This window comes from Dama dama, chromosome 18 (assembly GCF_033118175.1).
Source record: "Dama dama isolate Ldn47 chromosome 18, ASM3311817v1, whole genome shotgun sequence".
NCBI classification, from domain to species: Eukaryota; Metazoa; Chordata; class Mammalia; order Artiodactyla; family Cervidae; genus Dama; species Dama dama.
This window is the reverse complement of record NC_083698.1, coordinates 77,329,673-77,351,630: the sequence shown is the minus strand read 5'-3', so window position 1 is coordinate 77,351,630 and position 21,958 is coordinate 77,329,673. Positions and strand designations below refer to the sequence as shown.

General features: G+C 36.9%; 1 protein-coding gene and 1 long non-coding RNA gene across 5 annotated transcripts in view; one reads left to right on the top strand and one right to left on the bottom strand.

The window, feature by feature from the left end:
• Nucleotides 1-21,958, top strand: part of CDK13 (cyclin dependent kinase 13) — a 125,211-nt gene that overhangs the window by 51,365 nt on the left and 51,888 nt on the right. The gene's annotated exons all lie outside the window — the stretch shown is intronic.
• Nucleotides 7,714-21,958, bottom strand: part of LOC133072418 (uncharacterized) — a 41,118-nt gene continuing 26,873 nt past the window's right edge. For both annotated transcript variants that reach the window (XR_009696730.1, XR_009696731.1), the window contains exon 3: nucleotides 7,714-17,021. This is a non-coding gene — a long non-coding RNA (uncharacterized LOC133072418). The remainder of the gene's footprint in view (nucleotides 17,022-21,958) is intronic.

The window sequence follows — 21,958 nt, the reverse complement described above, 5'->3', positions numbered from 1 at the left end:
GGAGAAAGAAAAATATTAGATTTTCTTTACTTGATTAAGAAAGTGATGTTTACTGGTTTAAATTTGGGAGATAACACATAAAGTATAAAATGACCCAGATATTATCACTGTTGAAATTTTCTGTAGTTTTCCTAATGTCTCTCTTTCTATACATATGATTATTTATTCCCAAACTGAAGTTCTGCTTCTGTCATTAATAACTTGCTTTTTTATTGGCATAGTGTCACTTGGATAGACCATATTTCATTCCTCCATTGTTGCACATTTTATTTCTTTGAGGCATTTCAACTACTGTTTCCTATACTGAAGTGTTATATTGGAAAATTCTAGTAGTTATTGTAGCTTTTCATATACCTTTAACCAAACATAGGAATTTATATGCTAGAAAAAGTCCTAACAAGTTCTGAATTATAGGTTTGATGAGAAATGAAGTAGTGAGTGATAAAAGATTCTGTATAATCACGTATAATTATAGCAGTCAGTGAGTCCATATATCTTTTTGTATAAAACTTATTTACATCTGATTATTCCCTTAACTTGATTATAGAAATGGGATTTCTAGGTTAAAGGATTTGAACTTTTGAAATTTCTTGACACATTACCACGTTGTTTTCCAGACAGTTTGTGTCCATTTACACTCTGAAAAGTAGGACAGCAATAGAAACAGAAAAGGAAAAAAAGGGAACTGCCTCCACTTGTTAAAGGGCATCTGTGAAAAATAAGGATGTCTGCTCTTGCCACTTCTATTCAACATTACCAGGGCAATTAGGTAAAAAAATGAAATAAAAAGTAACCAGTTGAAAAGGAGGAAGTAAAACCAACTCTAATCAGTTTGTGTGTGTGTGTGCGCACATGTATACACAGTACAGAGAATTCTGTGTAATCCACTAAAAATCTGTTAGAACTAATAAGTGTGGTCAGCAGGTGGCAGAAGATCAATATACAGAACTCTATTTTTCTTTACACTAGTAGTGAACAGTCTAAAGTGAAATTAAGAAAACTTTACTTTACATTAGCATTAAAAAGAATAAAATATCTAGGAGTAAATTGACCAAAAAATTGTAAGCCTTTGTACCCTGAAAACTGCAAAATATCACTGAAAAAATATTAAGACCTAAATAAATGGCAAGAGGTTGGATCAGATTCATAGTACTCCCCAATTTGATGTATGGATTCTGTTCAGTCTCTCTCAGAATCCCAGCTGGCTTCCTTATAGAAACTGACATGTTGATCATAAGATTCATATGAAAATTCAAAAGGTGAACTAGTAAAAAAAAAAAAGTTAGAAAAAATTGGAGGGCTCATACAAAGAGATCTCAAATATTACTACAAAACTAGAATGATCAGGACTGTATGGTACTGACTTTAAGATAAACATAGAGGTCAGTGAAATACAATTGAGAGTCTAGAAACAGACCCTCACAGTTATGGTCAGTTGATTTTTTTATGAGGATACCAGGACAAGTCTGTGGAAAAGAATAAGTTTTTTTAGCAATTAGTTCTGGGTCAAGTGGGTATCTATCCACATGTAAAAGAATGAAATTGAACCCCTTTCTCACATTATACACAGTAATTAACTGAAAATGGATCAAGAACCTAAATATAAGAGCTAAAACCATATAAAACTCTTAGAAGAAAATCTAGGAGTAAACTTTATGGCCTTGGATTGGCCAGAGCCACCTTAGTTATGACAGTGAAAGGAGAAACCAAAGGAAAAAAATAATTTATTGGACTTGATGAAAAGTTAAAACTTTTTTGGTAGACACCATTGGAAAAGTGAAAAGACAACTCACAATGGGAGAAATTTATAAACTATATATCTAATAAGAGGCTTGTATCTAGACTATATAAAGAACTCTTAGAACTAAATGCAAAGGATTTCGGTGGACATTTCTCTGAAGAAGATATGCAAATAGCCTATAAGCATATGAAGAGATGTTCAACATCATAGTCATTAGGGAAATACTGACCAAAACTACAGTGAGATACCACCTTATTCACACTATCAGTTGACCATAATTAAAAGGATAAGTAATAACAAGTGTAGGGGGAGATGTGGAGAAATTGGAAGACTCGTACATTATTGGTGGAAAGTAAAATGGTACAATGTACTACTTTGAGAAGCATCCTGGAATTTCCTCAAATTATTATATGTGACCCAGAACAGCTTCTACTCCTAAGGATATATCCAGTAGAAATAAAAACACACGTTTACACAAAAACTTGTATGCTGATGTTCATAGCAGGATAATTCACAGTAGCTCCAAAGTGTAAAGAACCCAAATGTGAATCAGTTGATGAATAGATAAACAAAGTGTGTTTTATTTATACAGTTGAGTATTACTTTGCCATTAAAAGGATTGAAGTACTTACACCAACATATTGGGTAACTTAGATGAAATACGCTCATTCATAAAAGCACAGAACCAACCAAGAATCATGACCTACCTGCTAGTGTTGGAGGGTCTCCTGTAGAGGTGTGGTTCAGCAGTGGCTTGCTGTGGGGATGGGGGCACTGGAAGCAGCAGTCCTGCAAGGTGCCCTGTGAAGTAATTCCTCTTGGAGTTTGCCATTAACCCTACCTTAGAGCCCAGGGCTGTCACCTCAGGCCAAACAACTAACTGAGAGGGAGGGAAACCCCACCCATATGCAGATAATTGGATTAAAGCTTTATTGATCTAAGCTCTGCCCACCAGAGCAAGACCCAGTTTTTCCCATCCAGTCCCTCCTATCAGGAAGCTTACACAAGCCTGTTAGCCTCATCTCATGTTAAACAGAAGCAAGAAGAACCACATGAAAGGAGCAGTGACCCACAGAACCAACCAAGAACCACAGAATCAACCAATCAAGAAAATCTAAATAGACATGAAACTATTAAAGAGATGAATCTGTACTAAAAAAAACAAAAAAACTCCAGACTTCCGGTTCAGTCACAGCTAAGGGTTGAACAGCCATCAACAGGAGGACACTGGAACCCACCAAGAAAAGATATCCCATGCCCAAAGACAAAGAAGAAGCTACAATAAGATGGTAGGAGGGACACAATAATGATAAAATCAAATCCCATACCTGCTGGATGAGCAAGCCACAAACTGGAGAACAGTAATACCAAAGAACTTCTCTCATTGTTGTGAAGGTTCAGAGCTCCATGTCAAGCTTCCCAGCCTGGGGATCCAGCAAAGAGACTGGGAATCCCCAAGGAATCTGAGCTTGAAGACCAGTGGGATTTGATTACAGATAGGTCTTCCACAGGACGGGGGAAACAAACTCCACTCTTGGAAGGCACAGACAAAATCTTGTGTACACCAAGGCCCAGGGGAAAGGAGCAGTGACCCTTCAGGAGACTGAACCAGACCTACCTGCTAGTGTTGGAGGGTCTCCTGTAGAGGTGTGGTTCAGCAGTGGCTTGCTGTGGGGATGGGGGCACTGGAAGCAGCAGTCCTGCAAGGTGCCCTGTGAAGTAATTCCTCTTGGAGTTTGCCATTAACCCTACCTTAGAGCCCAGGGCTGTCACCTCAGGCCAAACAACTAACTGAGAGGGAGGGAAACCCCACCCATATGCAGATAATTGGATTAAAGCTTTATTGATCTAAGCTCTGCCCACCAGAGCAAGACCCAGTTTTTCCCATCCAGTCCCTCCTATCAGGAAGCTTACACAAGCCTGTTAGCCTCATCTCATGTTAAACAGAAGCAAGAAGAACCACATTCCCATAACTGCTAGTACGAAAACCCCATTACAGAAAGTTAACCAGGATGAAAAAGCAGAGAGTTATGTCCCAGATGAAGAAACAAGGTAAAAACTCCAGAAAAACAACTAAATGAAGATAGGCAGCATTCTAGAAAAAGAGTTCAGAATAATGATAGTGAAGATGATCAAGAACGGAGAACATGCAAGAAATGTTTACCAAAGACCTAGAAGAACTAAAGAACAAACAGAGGTGAATGTTACACTGGAAGGAATCAATAGCTGAATGACTGAGGCAGAAGAACAGATAAGTAACCTGGAAGAATGATGGAAATCACCACCACAGAACAGAATTTAGAAAAAATGAAAAAAAAAAAAAAAAAAAAGAAGATAGCTTAAGAGACCTCTGGGACAACATTCGCATTATTGGGGTACCAGAAGGAGAAGAAGAGAGAGGACCCAAGAAAATATTTTAAGAGATAATAGCTGAAAACTACCCTATCATGGGAAAGGAAATAGACAATCAAGTTCAGAAAGTGCCGAGAGTCCCAGGCAGGATAAATCCAAGGAGGAGCACACCGACACACATAGTAATCAAACTGACAAAAATTAAAGACAAAAATAAAATATTAAAAGCAACAAGGGAAAGACAAAAAGTAGCATACAAGGGACCTTCCATACTGTTAACTGATTTCTCACTGGAAACTCGACAAACCAGAAGGGAATGGCATGATATATTAAAAGTGATGAAAGGGAAGAATCTACAACAAGAATACTCTACCTAGCAAGGCTCTAGTTCAGATTTGATGGAGAAATCAAAAGCTTTCCAGACAAGCAAAAGTTAGGAGAATTCAACACTACCAAACCAGCTATATACAACAAATGCTAAAGGAACTCCTCTAGCCAGGAAACACAAGAGAAGGAGAAGACCTACAGAAAATAACCCCACAACAATTAAGAAAATGGTAATAGGATGATAGATATTGATCATTATCTTAAATGTAAATGGATTCGGTGTACCAATCAAAAGACATAGATTGGCTGTGTGGATGAAAATGTGCATGTATGCACTTCCACTTACCACATCACTCTACTTAACCCCTTAAATTGTATGTAATTATTTTCTATTGTTAGGTTAGTCATGTTTCCATTATGGCTTGCAATTATAATTATCTTTTGGTTTTTGCCTGGCCATTGATTGTGAAAATTGATAAAATCTTTTCTTATTTTGATTATGTAACTATTCGCTTAGTACCATTGTGTTATGATTGGTCAATAGAAAATCATTGAATTCTTTATCACTAAAACTAGCATTTAATAGAAAAACCTGTAATTACTTTTTAAAATCCAGATGCATATCAGGATTATCTTGGATAATTTTGAAAAATACAAATGCCCAAGTATTGCTTTTTTCTCCAAGATTCCAGATGTGTTTCTAATGAGCAGTCATGTTTAAAAAGAATTGGACTGTATGACTTTACTTTTATCTAGTTTGTTTCACTTTTTCTATTTCATATTCGGTGTTCCTGTTTCATTTAGTTTTTGTTTTCCAGGTTCTCCGTCTCTTTTTTTTTTAATGTTCTTTCTCAACCTTTTATCAAGAAAGTAGAAAAGATTTTGCATAAATATATATGTATATAAATAGTAGTATAATATATCTGTTTCAGAAAACTGAGGAATTTTTGCCTAGCCAAAATGTTTATGATATTTTGATACCACTTGTTTGAGTTAGTATGAATAGTTTGCCAGATTTCTGTTCACTCAAAACTTTGATATAATTCCATGGATTTGGTCATTTAGTATTACTGCTAAAAACCTAGGAAGTTTATTATGTTAGTTATCTTTAAATAAAAAGTTTCAATGAGGCTTGAAACTTCTAATCCAATTCTGAGAATATAAAGAGATACTATGTTGCTGGGAAAAAAAAACAGGAAATTAACATGTGATACAGTGTTATTAACTAAGTACAGATTTTGTTCATATTTCACAACACATAAAAAAATTTTCAACAAAAAATGCCCAGGTCCAGATGGTCTTGCTGATGATTTCTTCAAAAATTTAATGAAGAATTAACACCAGTCCTCTCCAAACTCTTCCAAAAAATTTAACAAGAGAAATACTTCAAACTCATTCTTTAAGCCTAGCATTACTCTGTTACCAAACCGCGGCAAAGACTACAAGAAAACTATAGACTAATACTTGTGATGAATATTCAACAAACTAAATTCAGCAATGTTTTGGATGGATTATACACTATGATCAAGTGAGATTTATTCTTGGATTGCAAAGATGATTCAATGTATTAAAATCAATGTAATTATTACATTATTACAATGAAGGGGAAAAAAATCACATGATAATCTCAGTTGAGACTAAACACTTGTATTAGTCTCTTAGTCTCTATTTCTCAAAAAGAGAAAAAGCATTTGGCCGTTTAATGCACTTTTATAATAAAAACAGCCAACAAACTGGAAATAGAAGGCAACTGTCAACATATTAAAGAGCATATCTGAAAATTCCACAGCTCACATGCTTGGTGATGAAAGACTGAAAGCTTTTCTCAAATCACATAGGAGACAAGACGATAGTTTCCCCATGCTGTCTGAAAACGGAGTGGTCTTGTGAAGCCTTCTGTAACCCAAATGGTGTAAAGGGAAGAAACAATTACTTTAGGACACGTCTTGCTAATAAAATAAAAAAATGAATTGAGGTAAAGCGCAGTTAGGGCAGCCTGACGCTAAGACTGTGAGTGTAGTTGCCAAGGAAGGAGCTCGGTAGTGCCACTCTCATTGCTCAGAGTGTACTCTGCCTCTGTAACGGATCAGTGCAAAATCAATACTGAATGCGGTCTTTGCTTTTTACCTTTTTTGGTAATAGCAAAATTCCTCTTTCAGTTAGCGAAAACAGATACTAATGTAGGTCTTCTATAAAAAGCAAAGTGGTGTAAAATGAACTTTCTAAAAATGGGATATACCTGTACCTGCTTTTGATGCAGGTGATAGAAGTCCCAGTCAGAGCAAGAAAAAGAAATAGATGCCCAAAGAGGAAAAGAAGAAATAAAATTATGTCTGTTGATAGACAGCATGGTTTTATGTGTAGAAAACTCTAAATGTTTCACACACACACACACACACACACACACATACACCAAGTTAGAATTAGTGAATGAATACAGCAAAGTAGCAGGGAACAAAATCAGCATCCAAAGATCAATTGCATTTCTATACTCTTAACAGTGAAAAATATGAATTAAAAAATGTAGAGAACAATTCTGTTTACAATAGCATCATAAAGAATTAAGAGGAATAAATTAGTAAAGGAGATGAAAATGTTTTACACTCAAAATTATAAGACAGGAAGTTAAGGGCACCAATAAATTACAGATATTTGTGTTTATGGATTAGAAGACTTAATAGTTTTAAGGTAGTAATACTACCCAAGGTAGTCCGCAAATCCAGAGCAACTCTAACGAAAATTCCAACATTGATTTTTGCAGAAAAAGGTTTATTTGTTTTATTTAAAAAGTATAATGTATAATATCAAACCTATGCATAAATTTAAAAATAGTATAATGAAATAACACTCCATGTACCCATGGCCCACCTTTACCAATTATCAACTCATGGCCAATCTTGTTTGTATATGATCCATATCACAGTGATCTAAACTGCAATCTCAGGAATCTAGAAAAAGAACAAATTAAACTCCCAAGTAAATAAAAACAAGAAAATCAAGAGTGGAAATCAGTGAAATAGAAAACAAATATAGTAATAGATTAAAAAGCAATAAAACCAATATGTGATTCTTCGAAAGTGGGAATATCACTTCCGACCCTATAGATGTTAAAATGATACAAGAATTATGACAGCTTTATATTCATAATTTCAACAATTTAAAGGAAATGAACACATTCCTCAAAGGGAAGAAAAAGGCAGAGCAATGGTAAATCTGAGTAACCTTTGTGAAAGGGTTGTTGGACCCAGTTTGTGTGTGTGTGTGTATGTAGGATTCCCCATTTTAATAGTCAGTTCTTAAAGCACCCTGCTGGTGTCTCAGTTCTGACACTGTCTACTGGAAGGTAGAAGCAGATTCCAAAGGTGTAGGACTCAGTCCCGCAAAACTGCACTCTACTTCAGATGCTGGTCACAATTCCAGGTTGTTACCAGCACTTCTGACCAACCAGCTATAAATCAGAAGTTTCCCCAACCCACTCCTTGGGCTCATTTAACTTGCTATAATGGCTCAAAGAATTCAGGGAAATTCATTTATTCACTGGATTACAGATTTGTTACAACTTTACATTAAAAGTGATATGAATCAACAATCAGATGAACAGATACATAGGGTCCAAAAGGGGGAGTTTCTGTCTTTGTGAAGCTTAGGGTCTGGCATGGTACACAGGGAAGCATACTGCTTCCCTAAAGGGGAAAACTGTTGAAAACCCTAGGCCCCCATTTTTTGGTTGGCTGTTGTTTTGTTTTTATGCAGGCTTCGTTATATAGCCAAAATTGATTATTAACTTATTGGCCATTGATGATTGATACTACCTCTGGCCCTTTCCTCCATAGTGGTTGCATCAGTTTACATTCCCAACAACAGTGGAGAAGGGCTCGCTTTCCTCCACACCCTCTCCAGCATTTGTTATTTGTAAACTTTTTAATGATGGCCATCTTGACTGTTCATCTTTTTAGTGATTTATATGAAAAGTATCCTGCGATCTGGTTTTCTTGCTCATGGTGTGTTTCTTATGTTATTGCTTAGTGTTTGTTGAGTTGAATTGAGGAGAAAAATATTTATGAAACAAATACTGTATTGTTTTTTGTTCCAGAATAACTAAATGAACCTTTCATGATTGTGAATTTTGCATGATCAGTAAAAGTTATAGGAAGGTGCTTTTAGTTATTACATCAATAAAACACAAATAGTGCTTTTAAAGGAAAAAAAAAATCAAAATCTTAACTAGTAATGACTTCCTTCTTTGAGTTACAGGAAATAAAGAGTTAGCCTCATGTGTTGAAATTTAGAGGTAACGTACATAGATCAGAATGTGTAGGTACCCATTAGGAGGTGATGTATGGCAAGAGGAATGTCAGTTGTTTGAAAGGAATCTGTAGGAAAGTAGGTAAGGGGTAGGTGGACGTGGAAGGGGTGTGGGGATTCCGTTTCCCTGCCATTATTGCCTGAATAGCTGAATAAGAAATAGGTTATTTTGAGGCAGATGTTATAAGGTAATAGTAATGGGAACTATGTGTAATGGTTGAGAGCATAGTTGGAATCTGTGCTTCTTGCACTATTATGTCCTCTCTGTTTTCCTCACCTGGAAAATGATATAATATCTAACTCATGGGTTTGTTGTATCAAATGAGACAAACTGTGAAGTGCTAAATCTAGACATTTGCACATAGTAACCACACAGTCGTTTGCTGTTATCATAGCTTGGTTGATTGTGAGGGCAGAAATAGATCAATAATACAATAATTGCTTTTAACCAAGCACAGAGGGTAGATGTTTGGGAGAAATGAATATGTTAGTTTTAGTCTTTAGTGAAACTTGACCATGTGGAGATCAGATATCAGGAATGGTGCTGACCCAGAAGTTGAAGTAAAGAAACTTTCCTGAAAGCTTAAAAATAGTCTCTAATTATTAAAGTTGTTAAGAAGAGTAAAAAACTTGTCACATCTGACCAGCTGTGATTGACTGGTTAATTCACCAGAAGTTAAAAAGTGAATTTTTTGTGCGCAGTCACTTCAGCCGTGTCTGACTTTTTGCGACTCCATGGACAGTAGCTCACCAGACTCCTCTGCCCATGAGATTCTCCAGGCAAGATTACTGGAGTGGGTTTCCATTTCCTTTTCCAGGGAATCTTCCTGACCCAGGGGTTGAACCCATGTCTCTTAAGTCTCCTGCATTGGCAGATGGGTTCTTTACCACTAGCACCACCTGGGAAGCAAGCCCCAGAGTTCTTTGGTTGTATCAAACCCAGGCAGCCAAAAGGAAGTCAAAAGCGTAAAAACTCAGTAGCAGGCAGTAGGACAGATGCCAGTTGCAGAAGCCATAGAATGCTATGGCTGTCAGTAAGCTGAAAGAATTCTGCAGTTAAATTCTGTGGTGGGGAAAGGGAGTGAACTAAAAGACAGCTGTTAGATTGCTCTGTGGTTTTTGAGCCCTCACTGAGAAAGCAAATAACCCATTTTGCTTCATGATGAAAAGGGGATGGGGCACTCAGGCTGAAGGATTGTTTTACTCTTGCCATTTAGTAGGTGTGTGATAATGGGCAAATTATTTAGTGTCCTTGAGCCCCTGTGTTACAAGGAGATAATACTTTTTGAGTAATTGTGAAGCTTAAATGAGATATGTGAAGTATTTTCACCTCTGTAGTAGTTTACCATTTTTTATGCTTACTGTAGTGTCAGCCTACATACTAGTATGTCACTCTTAAAGTGAATGTTATAGAAGAGACTTAATATAATAGTTGATAATCATGCAATTACTACATAAGACTTTCAGATTTCTTCTTTTCATTTGTGTGGAGAATTTTGTTGAAAGTCATTTGTTGGAATTTGGAAGGTACTATGTCATGTGTCATATTTTTAGAGGTGTATCTCATGTTTAAAAGAAATATCTGTGGCATCAGTGTTCTTTTTAACATATAGGCATAGTTTTCCTTTATAGCTCAGAAAAGGTTTACTAAAGACAACATAAACCAGGACCAAAACCCCAATAATTTCTAGTCAATATTAGCAAAAATATTTAGCAGGAGACGTGGACTTGATCCCTGGGTTGGGAAGATCCCCTGGAATAGGAAATGGCAACTCTCTTCAGTATTCTTGCCCTGTAAAATCCCATGGACACAGAGTCTTGGCAGACAACACTCCATGGGGTCGACGAGTCAGATATGACTGAGCCACTGAGCACACACATACATAAAGGAAACGTAATTTAAGTACAAGATATTTTTTTTACCCGTCAAAAACTGGTAAATTTAATTATAAAAATTAAATTTTTATAATTCTTCATAGAATTATAAAAAAATAACTTATCTGGTGAATTAAAGCCCTGGAAATGTAGAAGAAAAGAACATAAATGAGTAGAATAGAGACATGGACATAGATGCTCTGACATTTGGCCAACAATAAAGGCTTTCCTGGTGGCTCAGACGGTAAAGAATCTATCAGAAATGTGTGGGAAACCAGGGTTTGATCCCCTGGTTGGGAAGATGCCCTGGTGGAGGGCATGACAACCCACTACAGTGTTCTTACTTGGAGAATCCCATGGATAGAGGGGTCTGGTGTGCTACAGTCCGTGGAGTTACAGAGTTGGACATGATTGAGTGGCTAGCACAGCACAGCACAGCAAAGAGATGCCAAGTGGCTCCCTCATTTTAGTTTCTTTGCAGGCATTTTTGTGTGTGTGAAAAAGTGTACACCTTATTTAATCATTAAGTTGACATAGTCAATATTCTGTGAAATAGACATTTTTCCTATATCATACAGCCATTTTTGTTCTGTAGTTTTGTAATTTGGATGTATTTTATTAGACTTTCCCCTGTAAATAGGCATTGAGGTTATTGGTTTTTAGCTTCTATTAGTAATGTTTTATCAAATACCATTAAATGTAAATCTATGTATATTTCTTGAGTCTTTCTGTAGATACATTCTTAAAAGTGGATTTGTTAGGTTAAATGATACAGCTTTTTAATGTTTAATTACAGCCAAATTAACATATAAGCTTATACCATTTTACATATTCATTATAATTTTGTGTGATTGCCTTGTTTAATGAGTCACAGTTCATTATTGATTTTACATTTTTTGTCCAACTCAGAAGAGAAATAATACTTTTTTGTTACTCGTGAGGTTAAATATGTTTTTCATGTTTTTTGCCATTTCTTCTGTGAATTGCTTGTTCCTTTGACATTTTCTTACCATCTGGGGAGATTTATTAAAATATAGATGTTAATGCTTCATGTGTTTCACATATCCTAGTTAATTTTTCCCATTCTGTTGCTTGCCTTTAACTTTTTCTATGTTCTTTGTTAATTTATATTTTATATATGGTCATTCTGTCAGTTTGGGGCTTTTTGTGGGAGAGTGATTTGTCTTATGCCTAGCCTTCTAGAAAATTATGAGAATGTTTTTCTGAAGTTTTTTTCAACTTCTGTTTTAGTTTCAAATTTTTAGATATTTAAATCAGTTTTATTTTATTCTCTTCTGCCATCTTTAATCAAGTTCCCTTATGTTCTGGGCTCTCCTGTTTTATTGACCCTTTTGCATGTTCTGCTACCATACCACATTGCTTCAATTATTGCAACCTTATATTACCTTTTAATTTCTGTAAATAAAGGTTTCTTCTCCTTTCCCCCTTACAAGAAGGTCTTATGTATTTTTATGCATTTGGGTGGAGATGAGATGTGAAAACTTACCAGTATGGAGATTTGACTGGAATTACATTGAGCTTCATTTGGGGAAGGGCAGAGATTTTTAAAGAACTTATTGATAGGATCATAGATGAGTATGTTTATGTAATACTTGAGAGTGAAAATTGGTATAACTTTCAGAGCATAGTTAAGGGCGTGGTAGAGTGTGTGACACATACTAAATGATGTGTAAATATTTGATGTTGATATTATAATAATTATTTCTTAAAAGATAATGTGTCCTATAAATCAGCTGTTCTATTTTTAGAACCATATAAGGGGACTTGCCTGGTTGTACAGTGGATAGGAATCTGCCTGCCCCTGCAGGGGCCCCAGGTTCAGTCCCTCGTCTGCGAGGATTCCACATGCCTCGGAACAACTAGGCCCCTGTGCCACAACTACTAAGCCAGACTTCTAGCACCTATGAGCCACAACTACTTTAGCCCATGTGCTGCACCTACTGAAGTCCGTGTGCCTAGAGCCTGTGCTCTGCAACAAGAGAAGCCCCCACAACGAGAAGCCCATGCACCGCAACGAAGAGTAGACCCCACTCAGTGCAACTAGAGAAAGCCCGTGCACAGTGAGGAAGACCCAGCGTCACCAATAAATTAACTTTTTTCAAAAGAAGCATATAAAGAAGTAATCATGACTTTATATAGATTAAGCTGTGAAACTGTTCTTTGTGGCATTGCTTATAGTAGCAAAATGTTAGAAACAGTTATCTAACAAGGAAGGATTCTTTTTTTTTTTTTCATTTATTTTTATTAGTTGGAGGCTAATTACTTTACAATATTGTAGTGGGTTTTGTCATACATTGACATGAATCAGCCATGGTTTTACATGTATTCCCCATCCCGATCCCCTCTCCCATCTCCCTCTCTACCCGCTCCCTCTGGGTCTTCCCAGTGCACCAGGCCCGAGGACTTGTCTCATGCATCCAACCTGGGCTGATGATCTGTTTCACCCTAGATAATATACATGTTTCGATGCTGTTCTCTCAAAACATCCCACCCTCGCCTTCTCCCACAGAGTCCAAAAGTCTGTTCTGTACTTCTGTGTCTCTTTTTCTGTTTTGCATATAGGGTTACCATCTTTCTAAATCCCATATATATGTGTTAGTATACTGTATTGGTCTTTATCTTTCTGGCTTACTTCACTCTGTATAATGGGCTGCAGTTTCATCCATCTCATTAGAACTGATTTAAATGAATTCTTTTTAATGGCTGAGTAATATTCCATGGTGTATATGTACCACAGCTTCCTTATCCATTCATCTGCTGATGGGCATCTAGGTTGCTTCCATGTCCTGGCTATTATAAACAGTGCTGCGATGAACATTGGGGTACACGTGTCTCTTTCAGATCTGGTTTCCTCGGTGTGTATGCCCAGAAGTGGGATTGCTGGGTCATATGGCAGTTCTATTTCCAGTTTTTTAAGAAATCTCCACACTGTTGTCCATAGTGGCTGTACTAGTTTGCATTCCCACCAACAGTGTAAGAGGGTTCCCTTTTCTCCACACCCTCTCCAGCATTTATTGCTTGTAGACTTTTGGATAGCAGCCATCCTGACTGGTGTGTAATGGTACCTCATTGTGGTTTTGATTTTGCATTTCTCTAATAATGAGAAATGTTGAGCATCTTTTCATGTGCTTGTTAGCCATCTGTATGTCTTCTTTGGAGAAATGTCTGTTTAGTTCTTTGGCCCATTTTTTGATTGGGTCATTTATTTTTCTGGAATTGAGCTGCAGGAGTTGACAAGGAAGGATTCTTAAACAGAACTAGGGCATATTATTACTGTGGAATACTATATAGCTCTTAAAATTATGTAAAAATTAAATGATAGTGAGAAAAATTGTTTACCCTCTATATTATGAACTGGAGAAAGTTCACAAAGGAAGGTATTAAGTTGAATCCAATTTTTCTTTTAAAAATGTATTCTGGGAGTACTGGGAAACCTGTGGGGGTGATAGATAATATTCATTATCTTAATTGTAGCCGTAATCTCACAAGTGTATAATACCTATGTGAAAACTACTTTAATTTTGCCTTCTGAATATATGCAGTTAATTGTTGTTAACTAATAATATCAAATCTATTAAAACAACTTTGTTCTTTAAATGTAATAAATGTAAGGAAAACTGTTGAGCTTATTGCTTCAAGAAATAAAATCTTTAGTACATATATATATAGAGAGAGAGAGAGAGAAAGATTGATTTTAAGGAACTGGGTCACATGATTGTAGAGGCCAGCAGGTCTGTCATTTTGTAAGGCCTTCTGGCAAGCTGGAAATTCTGGCAGGAGTTGTTGCAGTCTTGAGTTCAGAGGCAGTCTGGAACAGAATTCTTTCTTCTTTAAGGGACCTCAGTCTGTTCTCTTAAGACTTCATATGAAGTCTCTCCTCAAAGTCTACTGATATAAAAGTTAATTAAATCTAAAATACCTGTACACAACAACATCTAGACTGGTTTATGAGCAAGCATCTGGGTACTATAGTGTAGCTGAGTTTACACGTAGAATTAGCCATCTCACTTGTGTTAGAGTGATTTCAGCCGAGTAACAGAAAGTCCAGTTGAAATGGTTTAAACAGTGTGGGAATCTTTTAACTTTCGTAAGAAGAGGTCCAGAGGTTGAGCAGGGTTTAAGGTAAGTTGATTTAGTGGCTTCAGGATGTCATCAAAGACCCTAGTTAACGCTATCCATACTATTTCATTCTCACTGTAGTGTGACTTGGAGAGGCAGTTGTTCATATCTAGAGAGGCATCCTGGTTTCCCATGGCTCTTTGAAGATGTGCTTGTGCCTGCACATCTGTAAACCAGTCACCAGGAGGAGGTTTGCCAAGAACCTACTTAACATAAAATGTGCCCAAATTTAGAATATCATAAAAAGGAAAGAAACTAAGAAAAGTACCACTTTCAGAACTTAGGAGCTTACTTGGAGAGTAGATAGCTAAGTTATACAGAGGTCAGTTCATTGGCTTTATGTGAAATGCAAAGATACACACTAGAGTGTAACATAAGAAGATTAAGAAATAACCTGTTTTGGTAAGCAATGTAAAGGTTATGCACTGGTTTTGTCCTTTTTCTTTTTTTCCCCCATTTAAATTAGTAACCTATATCTCTAGGACAGGTAGGAACTGGCAGCCAAACATACTGAGTCATAAAGATAATGGAGTTATTGACCATTTTTAATATAAAATGTGGCAAGTTGCATTGATATCTTTTTTTTTTTTTAATGTTTTGGTTGTGCTGAGTCTTTGCTGCGTGCAGGCTTTTTCTAGTTGTAGTGAGAGGGCTCTGTTGTGGTGTGCGGGCTTCTCATTGCAGTGTCGTCTCTTATTGCATAGCACAGGTTCTAGGCACGTGGGCTTCAGTGGTTGTGGTGTACAGGCTTAGTTGCACTGTGCCTTGTGAAATCATCTCAGACCAGGGATTGAACCCATGTCCCCTGTATTGGTAGGTGAATTCTTATCCACCTGGCAGGAACTTACCACTAGGAAATTCCAGTATCCTCTTTTTTTAATGCTGTGATTTTAATGTTTTATTTTACTGAATGTAATAATTGTTTACTGACTCATCTTCCATCACTGGGCTTGTTCATAAGGTTTAAGTTCATTTCACTCTGGGGTTTTCAGTTACCAAATTTCTGCTTTGGGGATTTTAGGTCATTTTAGTGTATAATGGGATTTTCTAACAACTGTTAAATACTCATAAGATTTGTCTATTTTTATAGATACTTGGGGTAACAGGAATTGAATGAATTTTGTACTTCACAAAGTTTTTTTGTTATTTGTCTCTGGCTTTACATGAGTTTCCTGAAAGTGAATTCGATTTGTACATTATTTTCTAGATTTATTATAGCTTGATAAGCTCTCAACTTTCATGAATATAGCTTGATATTGGCCTTTCTTTGGAGTAGGTAGTTATTGTATTGGACATATTTTGGCATCTCCTACCAATTTACCCTGCTTCCTACTTACTTTACTTCCTAATAGCCTTGAGCTTTTTTGTTTGTTTTTGAGGTTCCAGCTTTTATCTCTGCTTTGTCCATGAACCTATGGAGCTGACTTCACTTCTGGCTCCCTAGATAAAGTGTTACTCAGGTTTGGCTAGTTAGAGCCTTACAGTCTTTTTTTTTTTTTTGTTGGAGCCTTATAGTCTTTCTGTCCAGGGATTTGAGACTTTTCCTAAGGTTCCATGTTGTCAAGAATCAGCCTGCAATGCAGGAGACCCTGGTTTGACTCCTGGGTTGGGAAGATCCACTGGAGAAGGGATAAGCTACTCACTCCAGTATTCTTGGGCTTCCCTTGTGGCTCAGCTGGTAAAGAATCTACCTGCAATGTGGAAGACCTGGGTTTGATCCCTGGGTTGGGAAGATCTCCTGGAGAAAGGAAAGGCTACCCTCTCCAGTCTCCTGGCCTAGAGAATCCATGGGGTTGCAAAGAGTTGGACATGATTGAGCAACTTTGACCGCAACAGCTGCACGTGTATTGAGTGAGGTCTCTTACCTGTAAGGTGTGCACCTGAGAGCAAGAAGGGGCTGTTGCTATAGCAATCACCTTGAGACAGTATGGGGTCTGAGGATAGAGCCAGCGCAGAGATGTGCAGAGACGGAACCTTGCCATAGGATTTTGAAAGCTGTTTTGCTCCCTACCCAAAACAAAATGGAATGTTTAGGAGATTGATAAATTACCTTTTTTGATCAAATCATTGTGCTTTGAATTGTAGAAGTAGTCCAAGTTTAACTGAAACTTGGATGAGCGGTTTGGATTAAGGAGGTCCCTCTTAAATATCTTGTGGTCCTAGAATGCCCCAGTAGCACAGGGAGGTTCTGGGGTTGATGGAAGGGCTTCCACTGGTTTTCCAATTGTGATTCCCAGGCCTCAGATGCTTGAGTTGTCTTCTGTCAAGTGTCGTTCTGGACCTTTTGGAGAAGTAGACATTTAAGGATTCAACCTAATTACAGTGAAAAATGATGACTCTACTTTTTACTCAAGGTTATCAGAACTGCAAGGAACACTATAATTTATTCCCCCTAGGGTGCTTTCATTGCAATTTTATTGCTTTAACTATGATTGTAGAATGTCATCAACTTTTACTAAATTTAGAAATTTTGTATTTTAAGGACTGTTAACTGTAAATTCTTTAATATTTTCCTTTTGAAAATGAAGTTCTTCTGTAAGAAGTAGAAAGATAAAATGATTTTTTTTATAATCATTGAAATAATATATATAAAGAAAAAACTAATTTCCCTTCTCTTGCTATTTTGCCCAGCTCAGGGTTAATAGCCTGTTATATATCCTTCAAGACCTCTGTCTATGCACAGAAATGGAAATAGAAATAATAAGAAAAACTATATTTCAATAATAATAATAAACTATATTTAAGTATATGAACAGAGCGAGAGAGCCAGGCAGTCAGTGAGTCAAGCAGAGACACAGAATCCAACAAAAGCACAGTTTGATAGAGCCACAGAAAGGGACACAGAGAAAGAGATAAAGACAAAGGCACAGAAAGCCCCACAGAGACTCTAACAAGAGCGTGCGTGCGCACACACACTGTAGTTTCACTGTCTTAAAAATCCTGGTGTCCACCTTTCATTGCCCATCTCCACCACTATCCCTAACAAACACTTGTTTTATTTCATTTTATTTTTTTTTTACTGTCTGCATAGTTTTACCTCTTCCAGAATATCATCAAAGTTGGAAATACACAGTATGTAGCCTTTACAGGTTGGGCTTCTTTCACTTAGTAATATAGATTTAAGTTTGCTGCATGAATTTTCATAGCTTTGTACCTCATTTGTTTTTAGTGCTGATCAGTGTTCTATTGTCTGAATGTATTTACCCATTCACCTACTAAGAGATATCTTGGTTGCTTCCAAGTTTTTACAATTAGGAATAAAGCAGCTATAAGCATTCATGTGAAAGTTTCTTTGTAAATAAAAGTTTTAAACCTCTTTAGGTAGATATCAAGGGGTGCAGTTACCGGATTGTATGTAAGAGTATGTTTGCTTTTGTAAGAAATTTCCAAATTGTCTTCAAAAGTGGCTGTATTTGCATTTCCACAAGCAGTGAGTGAGTTTGTTGTTCCATGTCCTCACCAGCATTTGGCATGGTTAACGTTATAGATTTTTGTCGTTCTAAGTATGTATGACATTGTTGTTTCAATTTGCCTTTCTCTGTTGAAATATGATGATATTCGTATACTTATTTGCCATCTGTGTTTTTTCTTTGGTGAGGTATCTGTTCAGATCTTTCACTCATTTTTAAATTAGGCTTTTTGTTTTCTTGTTGTTCAGTCCCTAAGTTGTGTCTGACTCTTTATGATGCCATGAACTTCAGCACCCCAGGCGTCCCTGTCTTTCACTGTCTCCTGGAGTTTGCTAAAATTCATATCCATTGAATTGGTGATGGTATCTAACCATCTCATCTTCTGTCATCCTCTTCTCTTGCCCTTAATCTTTCCCAGCATCAGGGTCTTTTCCAGTGAGTCAGCTCATCACATCAGGTGGCCAAATTATTGGAGCTTCAGCATCAGTCCTTCCAATGAATATTCAGGATTGATTTCCTTTAGGATCGACTGGTTTGATCTCCTTGCAGTCCAAGGGACTCTCAAAGGTCTTCTCTAGCAGCACCACAGTTCTAAAGCATCAGTTCCTTGGCACTCAGCCTTCTTTATGATCCAACTCTCACATCCATACATGACTACTGGAAAAACCATAGCTTTCGCTATCCGACCTTTGTCAGCAAGTTGATATCTTTTTTTAATATACTGTTTAGGTTTGTCATATCTTTTCTTGCAAGGAGCAAGCGTCTTTTAATTTCCTGGCTGTAGTCCCCATCCGCAGTGATTTTGGAGCCCAAGAAAATAAAGTCTGTCACTGTTTCCACTTTTCTCCATCTATTTGCCATGAAGTGATGGGACCAGATACCATGATCTTTTGTTTTTTGGATGTTGAATTTTAAGCCAGTTTTTTCATTCTTCTCTTTGACCTTCATCAAGAGGCTGTTTAGTTCCTCTTTGCTTTCTGCCATTAGATTCTAACTCTTGCTTCTTGTCTTGCATACAGCTTTCTCAGGAGACAGGTAAGATGGTCTGGTATTCCCCTCTCTTTAAAAATTTTCCATAGTTTGTTGTGATCCACACAGTCAAAAGTCTTTTCCATAGTTAGTGAGGCATAAGTAGATGTTTTTCTGGAGTTCCCTTGCTTTCTCTGTGATCCAGCTGATTTTGGCAATTTGATTTTTGGTTCCTCTGGCTCTTCTAAATCCAACTTGTACATTTAGAAGTTCTTAATTCAGGTACTTCTGAAGCCTAACTTGATGAAGCCTAACTTGAAGGATTTTGAGCATCACCTTGCTAGCATGTGAAATGAATACAACTGTATAGTAGTTTGTACATTCTTTGGCATTGCCTTTCTTTGGGAGTGAAATGAAAATTGACCTTTTCCAATCCTGTGGCTACGCTGAGTTTTCCAAATTTCCTGACACATTGAGTGCAGCACTTTAACAGCCTCATCTTTTAGGCTTTAAAATACTTCAGCTGGAATTCCATCACCTCCACTAGCTTTGTTTTGCTTCCTAAGGCCCATTTGACTTCACACTTCAAGATGTCTGGCTCAAGGTGAGTAACCACACCTTCATGGTTATGCGGGTCATTAAGACCTTTTTTGTATAGTTCTTCTATGTATTCTTGCCACCTCTTTTTAGCATCTTCCGCTTCTGTTAGGTCCTTGCCGTTTCTGTGCTTCGTTGTGGTCATCTTTGCATGAAATTTTCTCTTGGTATCTCTGATTTTCTTGAAGAGATCTCTTTCCCATTTTATTGTTTCCCTCTATTTGCATTGTTCAGGGCTTCTTGTCTGTCATTGCTACTGTTGTTTTCTTATTACTGAGTTTTTATGTTTCTCTGTATGTGTCGTTTGTGCTGTGCTGTGCTTAGTCACTTGGTTGTGTCAGACTCTTTGCGACCCCATGTCCATGAGGATTCTCTAGGCAAGGCTTGCCATACCCTTCTCTAGGGGATTTTCCCACCCCAGGGGTCGAACCCAGGTCTCCCACATTGCAGGCAGATTCTTTACTGTTTGAGCCACCAGGAAAGCACATGTGTTGTATACCAGACCTTATCAGATACATTTTAAAAAGATCTTCCCCAGTCTGACTTGTCTTTTTATTCTCTTGTGTCTTTTGTAGAGCTGAAGTTTTTAGTTTTAATCAAATCCTGCTTCCTTCACAAGAGCCCCATTTCTTTTCCCCTGGTTGCAATTTTGGTGTCATTGTCAGGGGTTTTCTGTTTTGTTATCTTCTAGGAGTTTTTTGGGAGAAGGAAATGGCAACCCACTCCAGTATTCTTGCCTGGAGAATCCCAGGGACAGAGGAGCGTAGTGGGCTGCTGTCTATGGGGTTGCAGAGTCGGACATGACTGAAGTGACTTAGCAGCAGCAGGAGTTTTTTAGTTTTGCATTTTGCCCTTAGGTCTATGATCCATCTTGAGTTATTTTTTGTGAAGTGTTTAAGGTCTATATCTAGATTCTTTTGTTCTTGGCATGTCTATGTTCACTTGTTAAGCAGCCTTTGTTGAAGACTCCATTTTTCCACCAAAATGCCTTTGCTCTGTTGTTGAAGATCAGTTGTCTGGTTTTGGAATTAGAGTAATGCTGGCCTTTTGGAATGAGCTAGGAACTAGTATTTCGTAGGTCTTCTTGTATTTTCTGGAAGAGATTGTAGAGAACTGATACAATGTCTTCCTTAAGTGTTTGATGGAATTCGCCAGTCAAGCTGTTTGGTCTATGCTTTCTGTTTCGAAAGGCTATTAATTATTGATTCATTTGCTGTAATAGATTTGAACCTATTAAGATGATCTGTTTCTCACTGTGTGAGTTTTGGTAGGTTGTGTCTTTCTAGTTGTTGGTTCATTTCATCTAGTATATAAAATTTGTGGTCATAGAGTTGTTCATATATTCCTTTGCTATGCTTTTAATGTTTGAGGGAACAATAGTGATGTGTCCCTTCTTTCATTTCTGATATTAGTAATTTGTACTTTTTCTCTTTTTTTCCTTAGTTAACCTGGTTAGAGCCTTACCAATTATATTGTTCTTTTCAGAGGATCAGTTTTCAGTTTCACTGATTTTTCTTTTTGTATTGATTTTCCATTTTCAGTATCACTGATTTCTGTTTCAATTTTTATTATTTGTCTTCTGCTTACTTAGCTCTTTTTCTAGTTCCTTGGGTGGATGCAGAGGTAATTGATTTTAGATGTTCTTTTCTAATACATATATTCAGTGCTATAATTTTCCCCTAAGCAACAGCTTTGCTGTATCCCAAGTGTTTTGGTAAAGTGTGTTTTATTTACTTCAAAATATTTAAAAATAAATTTTTAGATTTCTCCTTTAACCCACTTGTTATTTAGAAAAAAAATTTTTTTAATGTGTTTTGCAGTTTTCTAGCTATCTTTCTGTTACTGATTTCTAGTTTAATTCCATTGTGATCTGATGGCATACTTTGTATGATTTCTATTCTTTTAAATTTGCTTAAGTGTACTTTATGTGTATAACTGGGCCTGTCTTGTCTTGGTGAATGTTTCATGGGGAATTGAGAAGATGTATTTATTCTGCTGTTGTTGAAGTATTATACAGACATAAATTAGATCCAGCTGACTAATAGTGGTGTTCAAATATGTTCTTACTAATTTCTTTGTATTGAATTTGCCAGTTAATCTTAGAGGGGTCTTGAAGTGTCCAACTGCAATGGAGAGTTTTGACACTGTTGCTGGGATTATGCACATTAGGTTGTTATGTTTTGGAGAATTGATTCCTTTATGTAATGAGCATTCCTTATGTAATGCTCCACTTTATTCCTGT